The following is a 21,752-nucleotide window of genomic DNA, read 5'->3' as shown; positions in this document are numbered from 1 at the left end:
TCCATTGATCTCTAGCCTTTTACATGAAAACATCTCTAGCCTTTTACATGAAAGCATTTTTATTCAATGATTTGTTTACAAATAATGGTTAATAAAAATGTCCAGACTGTTAAAATTTGTCCTTATGAAAATATACTCTCATTGGAAAGTTGTGGGGTAAATAAGCAGCTGATACAATTGGATTTTCTCTGCTCTGCTTCTCTAGCCTTTCTGCTCATTGTCCCCATCATGATCTCTCAACTAGAACAGGTTAGGAGATAATGCAGAGTGATGGAGCAGAGGGTGGGAATCTATTTTGCTGGCAGATGCTATTCCTTCAGGGAAATAAACAGTTTGATAGAATCCTTGTGTTTTGTTTTCCTAAAAATGTAATAATAAGTTCAAAAGAACATGTTCCTGAAAAAAAAAGTTGTTGTCATCCCCAGTTGCCTACTCAGATTAATCTCCCTGAATTACTTTCAGCATATAATCAATCCTGTAACTTATTGTTGATGTTGTTGATATTATTATCTACAGTATTAAAATTGTACATCAGCAAATCATGCAGACTCCTTGCAGCTTATAACAAAATCTCCAAAGTAAAGAAAAATGGATTGACTTAATCCACAATCCTAATATACTTCCTCTATCACAATGTGCTTATAGGTAGATCTCCAGGTTCGAAGAAGACATACTGTTGTGCATTTTTATCTATTGACATAGAGGTGGCTCTGCAGTCCTAGCCTGAAAGTGGAGGATCCAGCACAATGTAAACACTGGGCATACAGAATACAGAATAACAGAATCGAAAGGGACCTTGGAAGTCTTATAGTCCAACCCCTTGCCCGGGCAAGAGACCCTATACCATTCCAGACAAATGGTTGTCCGATATCTTCTTAAAAAACCTCCAGCGATGGAAAAATGACAGCTTCTTGAAGCAAGCCATCCCACTGATTAATTGTTCTCACATAATCTCTCATAACTGTAATAAGTGTGGGTGTTTTGCTGTGATGCAGCAGTTTTCTGTCAGTTTTTGGTAGTGCCTATCTTCAAAGCTGGTGAAGGCTTCAGAGTAAAGGGCTCATCATTGGATTGTGTCACCACCAGTTTCCATGGCTGGATATCACAATGTGTCTGGGTTTCCTTCACATTTACAGTACTTCTTTTCCACAATTCATCTTCATCTAACAATATGAGTAACAAAAACTTATTAAGGATGGTGAAGAATCAATTTTCTAAGAGTCCTTGAGAAGGGATGCATTTTCCTGAGCTTCTGGAAGGTCGTTTTCAAGAAGACTGGTTTGACTTCTGTCCTGGGCTGTTCGAAGCATATGACTCGAGACTGAAAAATTCTTTTTAGCCTCTGCTTCCTTTACCTCATGAAACATGCCACTAAAAAAAGAAAAAAACTTAAACTATATTTTTTTTCTTTCCCCGTTTGAAAAATATGTAGATACAAAGATTTTTCTAAACAAAAAAATGCCACTCTTTCAAAATTGTATCATTTTTATATTGAATGTATTGATCAAATGTCAAATTTTCTTTATATATAGATGATGAAACTTAAATGCTTTGGAAATACACGTACAACATTATCCTATCGAAGTTAAATCAGGTCAGAATTTTTCGTTTCCAGAGGGCAGCTAATGTGTGCTTAAAATTTGATTTCTATTTGGTATTAATTCCTGTTGAATTTATTTCATAGAACTGAAGAGTCAGGAAAAAACGCCCAATATATGAAACTGTGGAAAGGAACAGAAAATCAGAATTAAAAGTATTCACATAACTTAGATTTAAATATTTCCTTTTCTTACCTCAGTCCTTTATTTGGTTTACTATTGCTTGCTTCCTTTCTAAACTTTGCACAAGGTTGCTTAACCTGAAAGGGAATAAATAGCATGATGGATATATATATGTATGTAGAATCAATAGAATTAAACTTTGGTTGGATTTTGCCCATACTGTTTCAGAGCAAGTCACAAAGAATCTGAGTCATATGTTTGTTTTTAAGTATTACATTTTCTTCCACCTCCTTTACCACCAAGTAGAACAGCTTAATAGAAAGTAATGGATTTTTTAAATATATATAACGGATGCCGTTCTGGAACATTTTATGCAATAAAAATAATTTTGAAAGAACACAGCTTGAGCATTAAAATTGTTACTTGCTGATTTTGAAACAGCTAGCAAAGAGGAAGAAAAAAAATCATGTTTTTTTTCCCTCCACATATTTCAGGGTGTAAGTTGCAAAGTCCATTTTTGGAAATAAACAGTATAGTTGTCAACACATTTGCTTGGGGAAAAAAAGTTTTGAGTATATCACAGAACTACTTTTAAAGTAAGCTTGCTTAGCAGATCAAAACCTATAATTCTGATGAATTTGAGGTTTAATTAGAGAAAGTATTGCTACCTACAGGTTTTTTTCTGCATGTCTGTCTCTTTGTCTTCTACTGCTTTGAAAGGTGTGTGGGTGAGGAAATATTTTCTTTTGTAAAGGCAACTCTCAATTTAGTACTTAATATTATTCCTATTTATTAGTTGCTATTGCTGTTCTTTAAGAAAGGATTGCGTGTAGCTGTGTGATCTTTCAGCCACCATCTCTATTAAACAAGCTGTGCAGCTTGGGAGAGATCAGGACAGGTAGAATGCACAGCAGGCGTCTGATTTGAGCCAGTTACTCATTTGCTGAGTGTTTGTGTTTATGCAAAGGGGCCTCTTCCTGCATATTTAATCTTAGAGTAAGGCAGTGGCTTTTGTTGTGTTTAGACCACATACCTTCACTTCTTCCTTACACTGCAGCCAATGTTGAAGCAGAAAAAAGTCTGGATAGTTAGAAGTGTGCCTATGGTGTTTCAGGATTCTCAACTTTTCTCACTTGGTTGAGAATTACTGCTACAGTTCAAAGCTTCTTCATTAATGGGTAAGTGTATGCTGTGAAATGCCACTTCTTGTCCACTTCTTAACTAACTGTTCAGCATTATTTCTTAATCCGAGTTTTAAAAGAGCCTTAGTTTTAAAGAGTTAGTTGTAGTGGTTGTGATTGCAGAGTTTTCTGTGTTCTTCTCTTGCACAGAAGAATAGCAAAGCCTAACATGGCTTTTTTGGAAGCTGTTAAAGAACATATTTAGCCTGCTTTTTCCCCCCTGATATGTAAGTTGTTTGGATGATGCTTTGTTTCTCAAAAACTTTAAAATAGTATGCAACATAAGTTGTGGCTTTATTCTCTCTCTCTCTCTCTCTCTCTGTGTGTGTGTGTGTGTGTGTGTATGTGTGTGCATGCGCATGTGTGTGTGTGTGTGTGTGTGTGTGTGTTTCTGTTTCTGTGGGAAATTACAGAAGGAATCTCATTTTTGTATCCTCAGTTAGACCCCTCAATTTTTAGTAGGGATTTTTTTAATGTGCAGTTTGTAATGTTTCTTTGCTGATATTAATAGCTCACTAGAGATGTTAACTCTGATGCAAGCAGTAACAGAGCCACAGCATTGGAAACCTGTATGTACGGAGGACAACGGGTGGAGGAAGATAACATCGCTGTTGCTTCTTCATAAGGGGCATAATTTGCATAATGGCATCCTACTTTTAACTGTTTACAAAAGCCAATTTAAAGATCGCTTGCTGTTGCTTTTAATCAAGACAAAATTGTTGCAGCATGTTATTTTATCAATTGTGTGACAAGTCCATTTCTAACTGAACCTGGTTCAGAAAAGAATAAAAAAGGAACAGGGAGACTGAAATATCTTAGAGGATGTTAGCTGGAAGCTGCCTTTTAAAAGTCCAGATTCAAAGGAAGATTGTTTTCCTGTTGTTGTTTTTAATGACAAAATGAAAAATAGCTAATCTTTAGCGCTTTCAATGGCAATATATTCTAGGTTGGTGAACATAGAGATATTACTCTTTGGATCAGAAATAGGTGTTTAGGTTACCAATTAACTATTTCCTTCATCTGAGTGACTCTTCTCAAACAGAAGAGTGTGCTGTTCTACCACATGTTGCAAGTGTAAGGATCTGAATAAAATTGCATCAGTGTTATTAAAATGTGTAAAGACTGGCTGTTTTTTTTTTTTTTGAGTGCAGAATAATACACAAATTCAGGAACATTTTATTAACAATAAGATGCCTAAGGTTTTTTTTTTAATAGCAACATTGTAAATAGCCTAAATAATTGTAAATGTATTACTTTTATAGTCTCTTTATGAGGAAAAAGCACCTCAGTCAAAGCGCCTTATGTGATTAGCGCTATTGTATTCTTAAATTTTGATTGATAGAGATAATAGTTTTCACTTAAAAATACAGACAGGTACTTTAACTTTCCATGACAATAGCTATTTGCATTTCTTTTATCTTTTTGTTTAACATTTGTGGGGGTTGGGACAGATTTGATTATTAACTCTTATTGCACACTGTGGTAAATGCTAAAACAAAGCTTTTGTTACAATTTCAAAGGTACAAGAGCAAATATTGTTTTTATTGCTTCGGTGTTTAAAGGCAGTAAAGGGATACCTCAAAGATAGTTTCACATGACCACAGCCAAGGTTATTGCTTTGCTGGAAGGTAAGAGAATAATCTGCCAATTTTGGAAAAAAAAAATCTAGACTTCTATGTTATGGGTATCCTGGAAGCAGAAGCAAAGTTGCCAGAAAGACAGGAATATTAGAAAGTTCTTCCTTGTGTAACATCCCTCTTCCTCCTTAACATCAAGAGTGAAACTGTTAAATTCACTCGAATTTGAAAGTGATTGGAAGGGAGGAGGGTACAGATTTGTGCATATTGGTAGAACAATAAAATGTGTATTATGTCAAAACCTGAAAGCAAACTAGAATTTTTATGTTAGAAAAGACGGTATTGGATATGTCAGCAAATGGATTTATTATATCAGATATCACATACACTGTAAAGCTGAAACCTAAAAGCTTATATCATACAACTTAAATTGTATCTTTACGGATTAAATTAGAAGTCTTTTTTCCCCTCTTGCTTTAAAACCTGTTTTAATTTTAATAGAATGATTTAGTTAACAATTCTAACACAATTGTAATGGGATTGAAGATGGTATTAATTGACTACAAGAGAAGGAAATGTTGAAGAAGATTTTGTTACTTGATTTCCTAAGAACTGTCAGATAGGAGTTTTGCATATCTCTTGATTGCATCGTTGATAAATTTTAAAGAATATCTTTTGATCTTCCAGGCTTCCACCAGGGTGAGCTCTGTTGTATTATATTAAATCATAGAAAATAAAAACTCTGCTAGAAAAAATACCTTTTAAGGATAGTTCAGTGGTTGCACTATAAACAAGATTTATATTTAAGGTTTCTATTAGCTGTTATTATTTATCAAATAAGATGACTTAATCCTGCTCTGAAAAATATCACTTCAGATTTGCACAAGAACAATGTAACGTATTTTTACTTAGAAGTAAGACAAAGTGTGACATATGGGATTTGCCTCTCATTAAAATTTTCAGGATTACAGTTTAAATTTGGATACAATCTGAAATAGATTGCTAGGAAATGAGCACAATTAAATATAAAACAGTACTGATGTCACTGAATTACACTATTATTATACTTTATATGAAATAATTAAATATTTTAAATGTATATTTTTATTGTTTAATACCATTGTTTTATTTAGTGCAAGCATCCACTACTGTCACATTTTCAAAATTACAAAAACAAAGGAGAGAGTAGGTCATTTCATTTTATCATTGACTTAACTGAGAGAACAGTCTGATATAATTGGGCAAACTCTTCAGCATTGCAATAATTTTTCATGCAGGTTACTCTACTTAAATGTGGTTCCTTTGAATTTATGTAGGAGAATCCCATTTTATTATATTTTACCTTTCATTTACATTTTATCCTTTCAGTATACAATAATGTGCTTTTATAAACTTTATGTACTTTACATAATTTTGCATTTAAATAATTTTAGCATATTTTAGTCATTTAAATATTAATAGGTTGATCTTGACCAAACACATTTGGATGTTGCTAATCATCTAGATTCATTTTTATTAAGAAGGAATGGAGTCCTAGTGGACAATCACTTCAATATGAGCCAGCAATGTGCTGCTGCTGCTGCCAAAAAAGCCAACACAGTGCTAGGCTGCATTAACAGAGGGATAGAATCAAGATCCTGTGAAGTGTTAATACCACTTTACAATGGCTTGGTAAGGCCACACCTGGAATACTGCATCCAGTTTCGGTCACCATGGGTGTCAAACTGTTGGCCTGTGGGCCGAACGCATCATGAAGAAACCGTGTGCACCCCATTGCCATCAATGGCGAAAAAGCTCCGATACGTCGCGCGACATCATGTGATGTTGCGAGCTTGACATGTCTGCTCTAGAAAGCGTACAGAGGAGCAACAGAGATGATCAGGGGACTGGAGGCTAAAACATATAAGGAACGGTTGCTGGAATTGGGTATGTCTAGTTTAATGAAGAGAAGGACTAGGGGTGACATGATAGCAGTGTTCCAATATCTCAGGGGTTGCCACAAGGAAGAGGGAGTCAAGCTATTCTCCAAAGCACCTGAAGACAGGACAAGCAATTGATGGAAACTAACCAAAGAGAGAAGCAACCTAGAACTAAGGAGAAATTTTCTGCCAGAACAATTAATCAGTGGAACAGACTGCCTCCGGAAGCTGTGATTGCTCAACAAGTTTTTAAGAAGACTAGATAGCCATTTGTCTGAAATGGTATAGGGTTTCCTGCCTGAGCAGGGGGTTGGACTAAATGACCTCCAAGGTCACTTCCAACTTTATTGTTGTTGTTTTTAGTCCAGTAGCTTTTGAAACAATTTATGAAGTTATCCTTCTGAACTGTGTGCTGGGATTAGGCTTCAGGAGCGTTGTAATCCTGTGATGGTTACAATATTTGTTGTTCAGTCTTGGCTAGAAGGATATTCTTGAGGAAACCATTTTTTAACACTATGACCATTGGCTTTGATGCTCTATTTTACATTTCTCCCTTCTGTTGTTTTATACTGAAAACTGTTCAGGAAACTTCTCTAAAGCTTTCTTATGAAGAACCATGAAACAGTGATTGCTATTTGACCCCAATCCTCTCCCATCCATAAGTCCAAGGAAACTATTACTGCAATCCTTTTTTTATGTTGCCTCATTAGTGGGTTGTTTTCTACAACGTAATGGTGCTTTTGCAAGCTATGTTGAGTTTTCCAGTTTCTGAGTAAGTTTGATCTGGTAACAGTTAGTCATACCTAAGTCATATCATATATAGATTACTACAGTATATAGGACCCTGCTTGTAGGAGTATGTGGAAGCTACAATCATTTCAAAAGGTAGCCACAGTCACTGTGAGTTGTGTGTGTGTGGGGGGGCACGAAGGGAGGCTCAGCCAATCTCAGCCAATCATGGTTGTACTTTGACAATAAAGGTTCATTCATTCACTACTAAAAGGTGCCCAATATAAGGATTGTATTAACTAGCAATTATGTTCTATGTTCAGATCAAGAACTTTAAGTTTTAATCTACAGACCTGAATGATTTGCAATTCTACTTCTTATTGCATTATGTAATTGTCCAGTTATTAAAAGTGTATCTAGTTTGAGTAAACTAAGATACACTTTTACATACATTTACTATCGGTCAGTTGCATATCCTTATTCCTGTTATCTAATTAAAAGAGGCAAAACAAAGCTTTGTACTAAAAAGGTGGGGTATGAAGGAGATACCAAGGAGAAGGTGATAATATGCAGGTATTATAATGTGCAAGTATTATCAGAGAAGGCCAAGCAAGGAAATTCTGTCAGGCAAGAGGAAGTCAGCTTACATCGTATTAGATATATTTTCAGTGAACTTATAGAGTGGCTCTTGTTCAAGTGTTCTGAATTGAAACAATTATACAGTAACCAGATTAAACCCCTTGATTTTTATAAAAAATAAATTTGTACCCGAAATTAGTATTGTCTGTCAAATACCTTCTCCTGATTTGAAGTCAAGGTACCATTATTAGTTTATCTTTGTGGCAAAAAAATAGTGTTTGACTTATTAGAATTAGAAAATTGCGGAACATTGTGTTTTTTAAAAGCTTACATTCCTTTTGCATTAAGAGAGAATGAATAGTTTACATAAAAGGATGGGGATATAATCAATTTGTTGTGTAACTCAAAGCAATAATAATAGCTATAATAAATAAATAATAAATGCATAATCTGCGGAGGGTTGAAGAAAAGCAACAACAACAATAATAAAACCCCGTAAAGATAAAAAATAAAAGAATAAAAAGATAAAAGAATTAGACTCGATACATGGATACAAAGAGATGAACCCAAAAGTAGCCGTATCTGTGAGAACAAAGGAATCAGAGTAATATATTCCTTAAATGAAAATAAATGGCTAGCCAGCAAGATTAGGAAACTTTGTGCTAAAGAACAAAGTGGGTCTCATCTTCAGAGTTTTTCTTTGCTCCCAAAGACGGTTTTGTTTGCTGAACAAAGCTTCTCAGCGGCTGGTACTGATAACTGTCTAACTTGTGACAGTCAACTTTTATTAGCTCTCTCTGAAAATCATTCACCATTAAACACAGTTGGATTCATTTGTTATTTTGTTTACATTTGCTCTTGTTAATGGTGCCAATGAAAATATCTTTAGTGTCGCCACTAGTTCTGATCAGCCAGACTCATTGTTGTATCCGTTTTGTCCTCAGGGTAACAAGAGTGACTTTTGGAGTTTGCTGAACCTGAAGATTGCTTGACAGAAGCTTCTGAAAAGGTAATTTTTTAAAAAAAAAATACCATATTTTTTCTTACCTGGTTTTTATTGCATTTTACCTTGCTGGTCTACCTGTCCATTAAAGTACCTCCTCGCACAGACATCTACATTCTTTAAATTTCCTGACATTCCTATTTGAATCTAGGAATAAAATGAGCCTGAGAGCACCAGTATGATAAAAATCAAAATTAGTAGACTGTCCTACAATTGTGTTAAAACCATACTTATGCAGTGGAATGTAGACTTTTGCTTGCCTGGTAAACAAATTTAAATTTGTTATGAGTGATGGCAGAGTCTTTTCCACTAGAAGAAGCATTGAGTAGGATGATTGAGTTGTACTCCTAAAAGAAATGCCATTTACTCATTTCAAGCCAATTTACATAGGAGTGTAGCCTAAGGTTGAAATCCAAGGAAACTTTGAGTAAAAGAAGCTTTGATTTAAATCAACGAGTATTAAGATCCCAAGTTAATCTGGTACAGTAGGTTGATTCCTGCGATTCTCAGCTATTTTTAAAAGTACTTGATGAGAACTAGAGTGAAGCTAATGATGCTTTAGAACAGACATGTCAAACTCGCAACATCATGTGACCTCACGCAACGTATCAGGACAGTTTTGCCATTGCTGGCAATGGGGTGGGTGCAGCTTCCATGTGATGCGTCCGGCCCGTGGGCCGGCAGTTTGACACCCCTGCTTTAGAATATTCCTAGTTCTCTCTAATTTTGGAATACTTTAAAACCTGTTTGGTGCAGGTGCGCCTCTTGAATAGTTAAAGATTAAGGTCTTTGTCTTGGTAATGGTATCAGCACTGTCTAAAGAACCCTATGGTTTTTTCCATTTTGCACATGCAGAAATATTTGCTTTGGGAGACACTACCTAAAAGTAAGCACTGTTGTTCTGTTTTGCATTGGATCTTAATATGATCTGAAATGCTAATGAATTTAGATTATATTACAGGAGAGGCAATCTTTGGAAGTCAGTGAGAATACTGGATATTTTCTACAAAAGGCTTTCTGGTGGATGTGGTCATACAGAAAACATCTTTTTATCAGAATAAATGCTGGTGAAGTTACTGCTTACCCTATGATAGGCTTTAATACATTTTTTTCACCATACTTTGTGAATTAGCAGCAGGAAGGACGAGGGAGACGCGTCTTCATTAACAGCCTTTATTAACTTAGCCCGGGCAAACAAGAACAGTACAACATGCCTTATATAGGCAGCTGTCAAACGGGACAGCAAATCAGCTGCGGGAATTCTTCCCGCCGAGGGACCGTGTGCCAATGGGCCAGCTGGCAGTTTTGACATTTCCCCCAGTGATAGCGCAAGCGTGTTAGCTGGGGGGAATCCCGTCAGCTGTTTTTGGCGGGCGGCCGGTGTTTTGACAGCTAGCCGCTGTCAGGGCGCATGCGTCAGTTTTGACAGTTAGCGGCTGCCGCTGTTGACAGCCCACGGTTTTGACAGGGCAGGGCGCATGCACGGCGTTTGACAGCTGTCAAACGGCTGCGTGTAGACAGTCTTTGGCAGGCCGCGGGGCGCAACTGCGCATGCGCGATTCCTTTGACAGCTGTCAGTGCGGCCGCGTGAAGCGGCCTGTGACAGCTGTCATTATTATCGTGAATATGCTGCACTTTGCCTTCAACTTGTTCAAATAAATGAACAAAAAGACAAGCAAACAAGGAACTTGATAGACAAAGAAGAATATGTCCATCTGGGCACCATGTTGCCTCCTTATGTTACATTATTATATGCTATTTTGCATATATATGTACTATTCTGCACTATATTGTATTATACTATATTTACTACAGAGGCCAACCGTGAATCAGAGACATTTGTACATTATATAGTATTTGCTACAATTTAATTATAAAATTGTGATATAACTTTTATAATATGAAATATTTATTTTGAAAATATCTGAAATAATATCTTTATATAAAGAATAAATATAGGCTTACTGCTTGAGTTTTATGTTGAGAAAAATGTTATTTTGAGAGCTGCTTCTTCAAAATAATATGGTATGCTGAAAGTTCACACAGTTACTTTTCCATAATAGGAAAAGGATGATAAATTTATCATCCCTATTTTGGTTTACATTGTCACTCTGGTTGAAGTACTGATTGATTTAAATGTTGGTAAGTGACATCAAGGTTTTCAGCAGGTTTCAATCGAATATGAATTGTTGATAAATTTTATAAATGGAATATATTTAAAATCAAGAGTAATTATGGAATGAACAATAAAGGTTGTCATGCAATAAGATATTCAGAAACCATATTTTTCATAGTTTTCATTTTGCACTTCGAATTACTATTTCCAAGTTTGACTAACTATGAAACTTAGGTGATTCAACTTGAGTAAATGACTGTAGAGCAGAACATAGAAGTCAAAATGGAGGAAAGTTCAGTTGCTTGCTTTATGCAAGCATGTGCCATTTCTTCGATGCATGAAAGGGAAAACACTGTCAGAAAAAAACATTTGACAAAATCTTAACTTCAGCTGAGACCTGATATTCAAATTAGCTTTTGTGAGTTCACCCTGCTTTTTAGGTTCCTTTTTTGGCTAAAGTACCATAGATTATTGATTGATTGATTGATCTATCGATTAAGTATATGCCCTCAAGCTGGTATCAATTCTTACTGACCATATAGATTGAATTCCTGTATGACAGGCATTTCAAACTCACGACGTCACGTGACGTTGCGTGATGTCACGGAACTTTTTCCCATTGCCGAAAATGGGATGGGCGCGGTTTCTCTGTTACGCTCCGGCCTGCGGGCCGGCATTTTGACACCCCTGCTCTATGACAAACTCTTAATAACCTGGTCTTTCAAGTATGCTAATTGCCACCCATTGCCACTGTAATTTGATGTATCTTTGCTGCTGGCTATCTTCTCTTTTTTTCCAAGCACGGGTCATAGTAGCATGGTAAACACTGAATGTTCAGAGCACCTTCACACAATTAAAGCACATAAAATAGTTATGTACAGGTAGTCCTCAATTTCAACATTTCATTTTGTGACTGTTCAAAATTATGACACTGAAAAAAGTGACTTTTGACCATTTTTCACATTGATGACCATTGTAGTATCTCCCATAGCCACGTGATTAAAATTCAGATACTTGGCAATGGATTCATATTTATGACAGTTGCAGTGTCCCAGGGTCAGAAGGCAACCTTCTGACAAACAAAGTCAGTGGGGAAGCCAGTTTCAGTTAACAACCGTGTTATTAACTTAACAATTGCACTTAACAATTGTGGCAAGAAAAGTCATAAAATGTGCAAAAGTCACTTAACAAATGCCTCACTTAACAACAGGAATTTTGGGGTCAATTTTGTGGCCGAGGACTCTGTATAGACAGAGATTATCATGCTGTAGTCTCATTCTCTTTAGAATGGGACTACAGCATGATGTAGCTCCGTGACTGTGCTGAGAAAATAAATACATGAAGGTCCCTTACACAACATCAGTGCTGCCTCTTCTGATTTATGTAGTAACTTTTCCAGATTTGTGACATATTTCCTCTCCTCCCAACCATCTGAAAAAGCCAGGTACTAAATCTGGTACATCGTAAATACAGAATGAGGTGCAACTCATATTAAATTGGTATATAAAGAAATGAACGATAGAATAAATCTATCTGGAATAGTCACTTGAAGCAAAAATAACAATTCAAATTATGTTATTTTGCCTATGTTCTACAAAAAATTCATGCTGGAAAGGTGTAAAGAAAGAAAAGGAGACCTCCGCTAATATGAAGAATGGACTTTGTTTTAGTGGTAACGGGTGTACTATTGACAGATTAAAGAGCAAGCTGGGACTGATCATCCCAATGAAGGTCTGCCAAATTGATGGCACATAGTCAGTCTTTCATACACATATTCTTTGTTCACTTCAGTTGGATGCATAAAGCCACAGTGAAGTTCATTGTTGCAATGATTGATTCAGTTAGAAGCGGAAGATTCGAGCCCATTTGGCAGGAAATGTATGGATGCTGCTAAGGAAATAAATACTCTGTTAAGGTAGTTCTTGAGGGGTTTTTTGCAATATTTTTTATGTATTTGGGGATGGAAACACTATGAAGCCTGTGTAGAAACTCATCTTTTTAAGAGTTATATTTGTGTAGGAGTTTGTTATATAACATGAGTGAATTTGTCCTGCATATAACAAGCTTCTCTATAGAGGTAATCCTCCACTTTCGAGCACAATTGAGCCCACAATTTATGTTGCCAAGTGAGAAATTTGTTTTGCCCCATTTTATCACTTTTCTTGCCACATTTGTTAAGTTGAATCACTGCAGTTGTTAAATTAGTAACATGGTTGTTAATTGAAACTGGCTTCCCCATTGACTTTGGTTATCAGAAGGTCACCAAAAAACCCCAAAACAAAACACAGGACCATGGGACACTGCAACTGTCATAAATGGGTGTCAGTTGTCAAGCATCTGAATGTAAATCACATGACCGTGGGGGTGCTGCAACAGTTGTTAAGTGTGAAAAATGGTCATAAGTAACTTTTCTCAGTGCTGTTGTAACTAAGAGACCTAAGTGTTGTCACTAAGCGAACTGTTATAAGTTGAGAACTATGTATAGTTTATCTAGAAGCAAAACCATGAAAGTGGATAGATGTTCACCATATATTTAAATATAACTAATATGGAATTATTTTTGTCATTATTCCAATTTTCTGGCTTTTCATACTTAACATGTATGGAATTTTATATTTTAATTTTAAATTTCACAAGACACTACAAACTAGCAGTATGAACTAAGATTCCAGAATGCATTTTTTTAAAGTGTGATTTTTTTCAGTGATAAATAGAATTGACTTCTGGATGTATCGGAATCTTACCATTTAAGTGCGTTCTGTGCAATTTTTTAAATCTACATTACACCGATTTTGTATTTTCCTTATTCTGTTTCTACAGCCAGATGTTCGCAAAATAATTTAGATTACATTGCTTATATTACTTCATTATTACTCCAGTTTTCATATAATGTGGGAATAAGAGAGCTGTAGTAAAAGTTATTTGGAATTCACAAAGTTGAGGAAAATTTGGTCTTTTCTAGATGTATCTGATTTTTAGAATGTTGGTTTTACACCACAGCATTAAATATGAATGTTCAGGAAATGGTATGTGGATATTGCTTGTTTGCTTGCAGCTATACGAAATTCACTAGGCAATAATATAACAAATTTAAAATATAAATGGAAAACAAGAATGATAAAAAACAGTGATCAAGAAAAACAAGAAAAAGCACAGCAAGATGTTGAACAGTAGTGAACCACAAGAAAGACCACAGATGAAGAAAAATACTAGTCAGCATCAAAATGAGATGGGAAGTATCTTAACTCAGGTACTTGAGGAGTTTCATTATGTGTTGGGTGGGGGAGAACAAACCTAACAGAGTAGTCAGTGGATACGGAAAGAACAAGTTCACGAAGTATTTTGTAACACACCATGGTAATTCAAATCGGATATTACCAAAGCGTGCATGGGTTGCTGCAATATTATCTTTGTCCATATGGAGCTCATAGTTGTTCTATCAGGCTAAACTAATAAGAGGTTTTCAAAGCCACCAAAGGTGACTTTTTCCATAGTGACAAAAATTGATTGAAAAGTAAAATGTGAAGTTTTAGAGGAAATGCAACTCTTTCCAAAGGAATAAGAATACTTCCTAGCCAATATTCATTTACCTTTGTAAGGGATTAGGTTTAAAAGTAGATAAATAACAGATCAGTCTAATGATAAACTACTACAGGTAGTCCTTGATTAACGACCACAATTGAGCTCAAAATTGGTGTTGCTAAGCAAGACATTTGTTAAGTGAATGTTGCCTCATTTTTTACTTCTCTTGAAACAGTTGTTAAGTGAATCATTGTAGTTGTTAAGTTAGTAATACGGTTGTTAAGTGAATCTGATTTTCCCAATGCCTTTGGTTGCCAGAAGGTTGCAAAAGGTGATTACATGATTTACATGCAACCATCATCAACATGAACCAGTTGCCAAGCATCCAAATTTTGACCATGTGACCATGGGGATGCTGAAACTATCATAAGTGTGAAAAATGGTCATAAGTCGCTTTTTTCAGTGCCATTGTAATTCCAGATGGACTGTTTTAAGTGGCGGACTATGTGTATTAAGTAGTTACACCTTTCCTTTTACAATGATGTTCCTTCTGAAATTTGTGACATCCTTACAGTTACCAGCATTGGTTAAAGACCTACCACTTTGTCCTTTCCTGTATGAAAGTTGTATGAATAGTGACAAGTTGTATATTTAGTAGTTTCCTCATTTAGCCACTATCTGGAGTTATGATGGTGAGGAAAAAGTAACTTCATGACCAATTCTTGCATTTGCAACCTTCACATGGCTGCAAAGCAAAGGGAAGCTGAAATAAAAGTGTTGTCACAGTTTCACCTTCTCATTTGCTTTATAAATAAAAGTGGTTTTTTTTACCATTTTAAGTCTATGATTAATACTTATTATTTTCATTGGTTATAAACTGCTTTTATATAAGTGACTAAATTATAGAGGTGCTTCAAACCCAATACTGCTTCAGATCTTTTCAGGAAATTACCTGAATCACATTAAACTCATTCAGAGGACTAAATTCTGATTGAAATTGAAATTGAATAAATAAAAGCTTTATGACATCCCTTGGGCAGCATGGCAGAACAATAAATAGATTTTGGACCTACCAATAAAGGAGAATATTTGCAGCTCAGTTTGAAATGAAGGGTCTTTGATGCTCTCTGAGCTTAGTTGTTTACTTGCAGATGTTTCATTACCCAAACTAGGTAGCATTGATGATGTTACCTAATTTGGTTAATGAAATGTCTTCAAGAAAACAACCAAGCTCAAAGAGCACCAAGGACCCCTAATTTTGGAGCTAATCTTTTAATTTTGATTTTTCTTGTCACTTTTTTGATGCAATTTGATGAAATTCATAGAATATTTAATCTCTCCTATAGAGATTAAACCAACTTTCATATTGATAGATGCCGAGGTTTTTCCCCCATGCTTGCCCATGTAATGTCTATGCAAAGTGCAGTTGCTATAGGAGGTCCTGCCTAATTATAGAAGGCCAAGTGTAGGTGTTTTAGAGCTGTGCTCCTTTCAATTTCTTTTTTTTAAAAGAAAAGTCCCCATGACTTTATTAGCATGAGAATCCCACCCTCAAGTGCTGTGATTGGAGTACCACTGGTGAATCACTTCCTGTGGATCTTTAAACCACTTCTCTTTTTATCTCTTTCCAGGCAAATGCTGTTTTTAGAGCTGTGCAAAGCATTTGAAAGGGGCCCTTCATAGAGTGCACTGATGCAGAGGAGGAGTCCCTTCTCAAAATGTGAACATAGTCGTGTCCTCAAGGACAATTATTCAAATGCTGAAAAACAGTTTCCTAGTTATTAGCACATTCCCTTAGGCCAGGGGTAGGCAACCTCGGCTCTTTTATGACTCATGGACTTCTGGGAGTTGAAGTCCATGAGTCATAAAAGAGCCGAGGTTGCCTACCCCTGCCTTAGGGCCCCAGCACTTTGTAAACTGTCTCTTTTGAATGTCTTTTTTTGGGGGGGGGGCATTTTCTGGGGGGTTTTTTGGACACAGCGTCTTTCTTTCAATAGTACTGAGAAGCTCTGTATTTTTCTCCAATTCTTCTGAAAATTCAAGTTGTTTCTGGTAATTTTGGAAGTCTGATTCAACTCTGATTGGTCCAAATAATGTTAAGTTTAGAATGTAGAATTCCTCAGAATCCAGTACTTAACTCTTAGTAACTACTATATCAATATTTCCATCTTGAATTGATTGAGAATAGAATTGCCGTCATGCTTTTTTCAGAAAAGAAAAATATCACATACTTTATATAGCACTTAATAATTTGTATTAGGGCTGGAAATTTACTGGCTAACTTTCATCCTGTGTAGAGAATAGGCACTAAACCTACAGGAGTAGATAATTGTAATGGAAAAGATGAGTGAATCTAATTTAAGTGATGCTATTGATATTAGAAAGTTAAATCTGGGCAGTTGAGTTTAAGTTCAATAGCTTTGATTGCCTTGTTTATGATGAACCCTATTTGTGTATTACTGATTGTTCATTAAAGTAGCATTGTCGTTCTTTAGATGCTTATAATAACCATTTGATGCTACTAAATCTTCTGATTGTATAAAAGAAAACTGATCTTCAGTATAAAAAGAGTAAAGAAGCATTTTCTTCAAGTTATTTCTAAATTTGAAATATTATTTTAGTAAATTCCTTCTCTTCCCCCTCTCCATTCCAAAATAATTATTTAAAAGTATCTCCAGCCACCCAAATTTGAATAATGTTAAGTCTTACGTAGTTCAGCAGATGGAACGATTTACTGCATGTTTTTTTCCAATGAAACCAGAGCTAAAAATTAGTATTATTGACTATATCAGGCCTATGAAAATTAAATCCATGCATTCTGAGTTATTTCTTTACTGATCTGTCTTCAAAGTAAAAACAGTAAAGTCAAGTTTCTAGGGAAAAAACAACATGTTTAACAACACTGTTAAAAGTCTTCATATATAACAAGATTCTAATTTCATGTAACAAATTCAATAAATATTTAAATCTTTGATTGCTTGCACATAAAGACACTGAAAAGAACTACAAAAATATGTCACTAAATTTGTTCATTATTGATGAAATAGTACTGGTGTGATAGTGGTTATTTGAACCTTTAAAAAAATTTAACGGAGGAAAAAAATCACATAAGAGAGATTCTATGAAGTTATGCATAATATACGTTTTATCATAGCTAAATATGATTTGAAATTGTTGTTTAGCAAAATCGCTGCCAAAGATTACAACAAATTAATTTGTTGACCTGAATACAATCAACGTTCTGCATTTTTATATTGACTTTTTAAATTACTAAAGGCTTCTATGAAACTATATTTCTGTCTTTGTGTCTGTTTGTGTGAATTCTGTTTTGTTGTTAGTTTTTGAATAGCCATTCTAAGTTTATTTATTTAGCTTATAGAAATAGATTTGTCTATTGTTTGGGGGGCTTCTGTCTGTTTTTGATAAACTTGAAACAAAAGAAATTAGTTTGTGGAATAAATCCTAGATTAAGGATTTAAAGGATTAAAGAAAAAAACTGAATTCTTTTTCATGTATTTTCTGTATTATTATTGAAGAATTGACCAAAAATATGTAATTTTTGTTAAATTTATATATTGTTAACAACTTGTATAATTGACTCAATTTTATCAAAGATTATAATTCAGTTTATTTGTATTGGTTTTCATTTAACTTATCTTTTCTACAAAACAGAGTATCTTAAACCCATATTTTTAGTGTTATTTAAAAACGTGTTGGACCTTTCACATTAAGAATTGAAGCTTGGAAAATTCTTAGAATAAAAGACACTTGTTAATCATGTTGTAAATGCCTTTCATAGGGTCTCTGGAAAAGATAAAGCTGCTTTAAAGAATGTCTGACAAGTGCTGTGTTCATGATCCTGCATGATCCAAAGTACCTTTTTTAGAATCAAATCTGAATCAATTCACAGCTGTAATCTTTTATTGTAAAATGGAATGGAATGTTAAGTTTGTTCACTTAGTCTGTATTAACAAAGGTAGTTTCTAAAAAAATTTATATCATATTAAAAAGTTATTAAAAAGGCATGGCAGTCCAACATAATTTCAAATGTCAAGTTATAATAATGTACACCCGGGCATGCACATGTGCTTTGGTCCTATGTCACTGAGATGGTTTTCATTATATCATTCTTTCATTTATGAATGATGGCAGAAAGTGACTTCTACCAAATCATAGCTTAATGTATCTTAATATTTCAAGTACTGGCAAAATGAACTTTGCCCTGGTATGTTCTTCTCCAAGCAAGAAAACAACCAGGAGTGAACTAGAAACTATTAATCACTTTTAAGCAACCCAAGATTTTGATTCATAAAACATAGCCCGATATCATGGCTTCTTAAACCATAGAACCCAAGTAAGACATCAGCAGAAGCTACTGTTGACTACAATTTCTAGTCCCATATTCCCACCCACATTAAAGACGGACAAAGGAGTTATGTGGAATTCATAAATTAAATTCAGCTACAAAGTGTCAATAATAGGGTTTTAAAGATTAAGTCTTAAATATAATAACCTGAGATGAAAACTGTTGCTCCCAACATCTTAAAAATAATGGCATTAATCATGCCAAAATTTGAGCACATTACTGGTAGTGAGCTAGGACATCTGCTTTTCATTCAGCAAACCACACACTCATTGTTTGCTTATAGTTAAAAAACCTTTTGTTTCAATGCAAGGCACACAATATTCAACTGCAACTAAATATTTTCAAAAGATATCATGCAATCATGTTCCAGTTTGTTTTTTTTCTTTGTGGAATTCAGTCAAACACAGACATGATGACAGTGACTGCTTTTAGAATTCTATGAATGAGGTGGGGTGATTACACATTAAAAGGCCTTTTCTGGAAGTACTCATTTTAATTCTCACGGAATATCTTCAGGTTCTGCAACATTTGGAATCTTACTCCAATCTGACATTGATCGTGTGCTGCAGATTGCACAGAGTGTGTGTTTGAGATGTAAGAGATAAAGTACCTTGTACTCTTCAACATTTTAATTGGCTTTTCATACACACAGTGGTACCACCATCTTTGATCTTCTCTGACAATCTAAAGCAACACTGAACCTGCCATAGTACTAGTGGAGATTTGTTTTTTTTTTATTATGACACTGTACTATCTGAATACAGTGAAACTTATGGATCAAAGGAGGCATATGTCAAATATAAAATAATTATGTTTGCTATACAGGTAATAACAAATATTTTTAATTGGGTGGCATACCTCATAAAGAAGTTGTCACTCACACAGGCCAGTTTATGCACCTATCAAGTATCAGGTAAATGTAAGTGAAATTTAAGAGAGGAAACAAGTAGCCATTTTTGCCTTCTAGTCTCTAGTCTAGATAAAAAAGTTAAGTAACTCTCCTATCTGTGATCCTGCTTTCTGTTCAGACTGATGCCAAACAAAGCAATTGTTGCAATATTTTACTTACATCTCATTACTTCTTTGTTTAAAAAAATGTGTTTCATAGGACCACTACACTATTGGGGGAAAAATACCATGAAATGCTGAATTAACCCTGATAAGGAGACTTAGGATTTCGAGCCTGAAGGAAACTCCTGCAGTAGAAGGTGACACATGATCTAAAAAAAAATTGTGATGAAAAAATAGTATGCTTTGATGGGTGAACAGTGTTCTACAGCTATAGGAGAACCATAATCACATGCCAAATATTCCTTAGCCAAACATGCATTAAACATAACGTTTTACATTTGTGAAACTATTTTCTGACAAACAGCAACAAAAGTCTAAAATTGCAGCTTGGTGTTCTTACTTATTTCTTATAATTGAGTCAATTATACATTACTTATTTCAAGTAAACATGAAAAAATACAGTACTAATCTTGAAATATTGGAGTCCATTTCTAGTTGTTGCCAGTGGGAAAAGCTTCATTTGTATTATCATTCTACTAGCAGAGAAACTCAATTTATTTATTTATGTACAAGTAGATTTTGACTGGAAGGGATGCGGTGGCTCAGTGGGTTAAGACGCTGAGCTTGTCGATCAGAAGGTCGACAGTTTGGCGGGTCGAATCCCGAGTGCCGCGTAGCAGAGTGAGCGCCTGTTACTCGTCCCAGCTTCTGCCAACCTAGCAGTTTGAAAGCACGTAAAAATGCAAGTAGAAAAATAGGGACCACTACGGTGGGAACGTAACAGCGTTCCGTGCGCCTTTGGTGTCTAGTCATGCCGGCCACACGGAGTTGTCCTCGGACAAGCGCTGGCTCTTCGGATTTGAAATGGAGATGAGCACCGGCCCCTAGAGTTGGAAACAACTAGCACGCATGTGCGGGGGAACCTTTACCTTTACCTTTACCTTTTAGATTTTGACTGACAAACATTTGGTAAGATGTCGTGTGTTTTGTTTTTTTATTTAATAACAAAGGATTTTGTAATAATGTTTTTCATACATTGCTATCTTTCTTGGGGGTTTTGATATCTAGGATCATTATTTGATAAAAAGGTAGAGCATAACTATATGTATACCATATGTATTTTTGGCTATGCTTAATATCCTATTTCAGTCCCCCCCCCCATCTCTTATATACAAGAAGTAGAGAAAAGTGTACATTTCTCTGTACTGTAGTCCATGCACACAAGAAAAAAACACACGGATACAGTGGATAAAGAAGCATTAGAAGCTCCCATGCATTCTAGCCAGAGTCTGCTTTCTATCAAATAAAAGTGGGGTTGCCAGTTTGATTAACCTTTCGGTTTAGCTAACCTGTATCTGTACTATCATCTTCTGGTCTCTACTTGTTTACTTTAGCATTTTTATATTAGATTCCATTGCTGGGCCTCCACTGACAGTTTTACCATTGTAAAATAGTTTCATATCCAAGGTATACATTTTCTGTAATTAACATGTGTTTTCCAAATTTATTTAGTTTTCTTAAAATTAAAGAAAAATGTAGTACCAGTTGGGTTCCCCAAATCCCAGTGAGATTAACAATATGTCTGTCGGCAGGGTTATTTAACAGTCCTGTTAAAGTAGCCTTACTTGGCTCATGATGAAACTTCCTCATAATTATTACCACTAACCCCCTCTCCCCACCCCAAAGTGGGGATTTATGAGAATGTACCATTATCAGCAAAAATAAACATTTTCCTGGTAATATTGAAAACTCTTACATTGCTTTTACATTTCTGTTCTTTTGGAATCCTATTGCCAGAATTGATGGGTTGGGAATGGCTTAATTTATATAATAAGTTTTGTGGTAAAGTACAAAAAAAGCCCAATAGTTCAGTTTAGTGCAAACAGAGAGACAGTGGAATTGCAAGTATTGTGCACATTTGTTGATTCTTGACTCTGTATCCATTACTTGACTGCAAGCAATCTCTTTACCACCTTTTTAAGAATTCCTAAGGGGTTTGAAAATTATGATTTCAGATTGTTCTTACAA

The 21,752-nt window shown here is 35.2% G+C and overlaps 1 protein-coding gene across 18 annotated transcripts in view; it reads left to right on the top strand.

The window, feature by feature from the left end:
- The window catches only part of FOXP1 (forkhead box P1), a 666,401-nt gene that overhangs the window by 291,331 nt on the left and 353,318 nt on the right, over window positions 1-21,752 (top strand). For 16 of the 18 annotated variants that reach the window (XM_083354300.1, XM_083354292.1, XM_083354290.1 and 13 more), the window contains one exon: window positions 8,651-8,715. The gene's annotated coding sequence lies outside the window, so the exon portion shown is untranslated. Of the gene's footprint in view, window positions 1-1,532; window positions 1,595-8,650; window positions 8,716-21,752 lie in introns of all 18 variants that reach the window. The other 2 variants (XM_083354284.1, XM_083354283.1) reach the window with 1 other exon arrangement.

Source organism: Vipera ursinii, assembly GCF_947247035.1.
Source record: "Vipera ursinii genome assembly, chromosome: 2".
Lineage (NCBI taxonomy): Eukaryota > Metazoa > Chordata > Lepidosauria > Squamata > Viperidae > Vipera > Vipera ursinii.
The sequence above is the reverse complement of the archived record's forward strand: the minus strand, read 5'-3'. Positions and strand labels throughout refer to the sequence as shown.